Genomic DNA, 4397 nt, shown 5'->3' with positions numbered 1-4397 from the left:
CACTGAATGACAACAAGTTTGTTCGTATGAAATGTCAGAAAGGAGATCACTGCGAGCCACTGTTTTCATGTTACCTTTAAAAGCACGAGCCTGTTGGCTTTAACAAGTCAACTTAATCTGCCTTTCACAATGTGTAACCCAATCGCATTGGCACTGACATCCGCTTTTCTTTTATGAAAGATGAGACATGTTAAACATTTATTTCTTTTACAAAAAGGGTGGTTAGCAATGACTCCTTGCACGACTTATGGTTACATGCTCCAGAAAAGCTAGGCCTCAGGGAGTGGTCTGAACAGGTGTCTTCTGCTCATAGCACCTGCCCTCTACTTCCTGGGAAAATGATGATGGTAACTTTCATGCTCAAGGAAGACTCAACTCCAAATGGACTACCGATGGAATAAAATAGGATGATGGCACTTGGTATTTCCTGGTCGCTGCTCCGACATCAGGCAGTGCTGAAAAGGTCACATATGACCAGTCCACAATTGTGCTCATGTCTTGGGTCCAAGTGGTCGCATTGTAGCAGGGCGGTCACAGTTGTGCTCCTGGAGGTTCGCCCGAGTCACCGGGCAGTCTTCTGGGGCTACTTTCTGCACCTGCTTTTTCCCTCCCAAGAGCTTCAAAGGGACCCCCTGCTGCAAAAGCAGGGGCAGATGTCTTAGCCTCCCTGCCGCTGAGCCTTTGAACCATCCACATCCTTTGGAAGCAAGAGTTGGATGATGGTTTTGGAGATTCCAACCCGACACCATTCATTGAGCAGAAAATGCCTTAATTTCCAGAGAATATGTGTTTTGTATTCAGGGGTCTTTAATCTGCCAACTAGATCAGCAAAGCAGATAACCCTCCCAGACAGGCAGTTCAAATCATGAATCTCATGAAGGCTGGCTCAGAAAAATGTCCCAACATTTTTTTATGAAGAATGTTAACAAATCCAAATATGTTAAGCCGGGCATCATTTGGCTTCCAGGCCCAAAACTTCATATGGAAGGCAGCGACTCTGATCTTTGTGTCTCTTGGTATACTAAAACACAACTTCCACAAATAGTGCCTAGTGAAAACAGTACACTAAACCCAGAATCTGATGGCACACGCTCTATTGCTGTCCAGTCAAATTTCATTACCTTTTAGTCTGGGCCCCATCTGCCACAGATACCAGTCACGCATCAGCCTTCCTCACTCAGCCAACATACACATATTTATTATTATTTATTTTTATTTAAGGTTTTTATAGAGCGCGTAGTCACCCAAGAGTATCCCAGCGCTATACCTCGTAATCCAGAGGGGAGGGAGAGCAGCAAGGTTAGGGGGGTTATGGGAAGAGGAGAGTTTTGAGGGATTTTCTAAAGCGGAGGAGGTTCCGCTCAGTTCTAAGTTTCAGAGGAAGCGCGTTCCATAACTTTGCTGTGTGAACCGAGAATCGGCGACCTCCTAAGCGGGCTTTCTTCACTCTGGGAATCACGATGAGGTTTCCGTGGTCCGAGCGGAGCGCTCTCGTAGGTCTGTAGGGGGTGATACAGTTCCTAAGAATTGGAGGGCCTTCATTGTGTAGCACCTTGTGAGCCAGGCAGAGGGCTTTGAATGCCACTCTTTCCCTGATCGGCAGCCAGTGCAGTTTCTTCAAAGCGGTTTCGCAGAAGTTCTGGCCAGGGTGTTTGTAAGCATCCGGTCAGCAGCGTTCTGGATTTTCTGCAAGGTCTGGAAGGTGGCTTCAGGGGCTCCCAGATATATGGTGTTACTGTAGTCCAATCTGGACACAATCAGGCCTTGGATCAATAGTTTCCGGGAGTTGAAAGGAAGGAGGGGGAGCACTTTTCTACATGACCTTAGAAGGCCGAAGCAGACGCCAGCCGTCTTCTTTGCCTGCGTTCTAAAGGTGAGATCTTTTTCTAACCATATACCCAGGCTCTTGACTTCTGTCTTGGGGGCAGGAGGTTCACCAAGGCAGGCGGGCCAGATGTTCGGGGGTAGAGAGGGCTCCTTTTGTCCCAGGAGTAGAATCTCTGTTTTTGACCCATTAAGTTTCAGGGCTGAGTCATTCATCCATTGGTGTATTTTGGAGAGACATCCGTGTAGGTTGGAGGGTTCTTGCTTGGGGTGAGATAGAGTTACCACCAGCTGAGTATCATCAGCATAGCTGATGATAGTAACTCCAAATGGGGTGACCACGTCCTCCAGTGGGGCCATGTACACGTTAAAAAGCGTGGGGCTTAATGACGAGCCCTGAGGCACGCCACAACGAAGGGGGATGGTAGGGGAGCGGCTGTCATTTTCCCAGACTTGGAAGGAGCGTTGGCAGAGAAATGATGAGAGCCATTTAAGGGCTATGTCTTTCACTCCAATGTTTCCCAGACGTTGGGTTAAGACCTGGTGGCTAACCGTGTCGAAGGCCGCACTCAGGTCCAGGAGGATCACTGCCACTGATCCTCCTGTGTCAAGAATGTCTCTGGCCTTCTCCACTGCTGCAAGGAGTACGATGTTGGTGCCCTGACCTGGCCGGAAGCCCGTTTGGGAGCTCTTTAGTAGGTGGTTCGTTTCAAGGAACTGTGAGAGTTTTTTATTTACTAATTTCTCCGCGACCTTGCCAATCCAGGGGAGGAGGGAGATGGGTCTATAGTTTGATAGATCCTCAGGGTCTAGGGAAGGTTTCTTTAGAAGTCCTTTAACGACCGCTTCTTTCCAGCTATGAGGGACTTCGCCTTGGGAGAATGAGGTGTTGATCAAGTCGGCACATATGTGCATGTATCCATGTACGGAGCAGGCAACCTTATTTTAAAATGTTGGTTCTGGCTCAAAAATATTTTCCATAGAGCTATACAGCGGGCACGACTCCATTACAGAGGTTCCCAACTTCCCACACAGCAGCAGGGGTCATAAATCCAACATAACTGTGGGGCAGGGGAGTTCGTGGGTTAAAACTCAACACACCACCCCAGTTAATCTAAAAGGCGTTCTGTGCAATATATATTTTAAACATGCAAAGATGGCGAGGTATTTTTAGTACATTTTATAAATAATTGCAGCACATCAATGGGCCTTTGCTACTCTCATGCTTGTTAATACATCTGTCTATCATGTATTTATGTATTCAATTGCATGTGGTTAGTGTAGTGCCTAATGCTGAGCTAAATAAAGAACCTTGGGAATAAAAGCACCCGGATACCTCACTGACATACTCCTCTTTATACCGACATGCATCTTGGAACTGGATTTTCTCGGTATTTGCCTTAACAAAATATATCTCACAACATACACACGATTAAAAAAGTCAATTCACCTAGAAGAAGGCAATAGTATTGAGAGACAATCATTAAAATACTCTATAAAACAAGGAGTGGCATAAAAAAACCGGGCTAGGCGTCCATCCTCTTGCAGCTAACATGACAATGTAAGGATTTATAAAGCTTAGAATAATAGCTGCTAAGTAAATGCAGGTTTAATCAGTCGAATCACCTCTCGTTTCCCACTCCCAATCCAAACACTCCAAATATACATTGAAACCACACTTTAGATAACTAGGTGGTCTGTCCTATAACAGAGAGCTAAGGTATCTACCTCCTGTGAAACCCCGGAGGTGCTAAATAAGCGGGTAAGCAATTTTATACTCACACTCACTGTACAAGGGCAGAGTGACGTACAATGAGTAATATTTTCAATGTCCCCACTCGCACAGTTCATCATTCCTACGGCATTGCTTCATCTGGCAGCTTAAGTCTTCACTGAGAGGGTTCCCAGGAGAAACTTAAGGTACAGAGAACGCCACGCCTCGGGGTAAACACCACCCAAATAAAGTTCAAAGCCAACAAGAGTTTTGTGCTTACAAATCTGTGACCCAGGGACCCACTGTTACTAGAATCATGTACCCTTTAGTTTTTATAGTGCCAGTGCGCCTTCTTGATCCAAGTTGACGTTTCCCCCTTGATCACACTGGGCGCCTTACCAATGGATATCGAATTTCAGCAATATTGAGTACTTCGAACATAATCCCTCCAAGGCATCCCAAGCGGTCCTGGATAGTGTACTACCGCCCTTATGCATCCAAATAAATGCCCGCAATAGTCGGTTTCTGTTTAAGAAAACCCAGTACAGTATCCGATGCAAGAGCAATAATATCAGAAATGGGCGTAATGCCCAATTCCTGATCAAGGGCAGCTAGAGGCATGCCCGGTCCAAGCAGCAGTACTGATCTCAGAAACCGGTTCTAGATTTCCTGGAGTGTAGAGGAATCTGTGTAACCCCAGATTTCTGCTCCATCTACTGCCGTTGTTACTGCCTTGGTTCTTTAAACATGTAGCATCAAGCTCAAGGACTGCCCCCTTATTCTTTGCTTACATCTTATAGCTGCTGAGTGCTTTAGAGTTGCTGCTGCAATTTTGTACCAAGATAGTCAAAATAATGAA

Source organism: Lissotriton vulgaris, chromosome 4_1 (assembly GCF_964263255.1).
Source record: "Lissotriton vulgaris chromosome 4_1, aLisVul1.2, whole genome shotgun sequence".
Classification (NCBI taxonomy): domain Eukaryota; kingdom Metazoa; phylum Chordata; class Amphibia; order Caudata; family Salamandridae; genus Lissotriton; species Lissotriton vulgaris.
Note: the sequence above shows the minus strand (reverse complement) of the source record.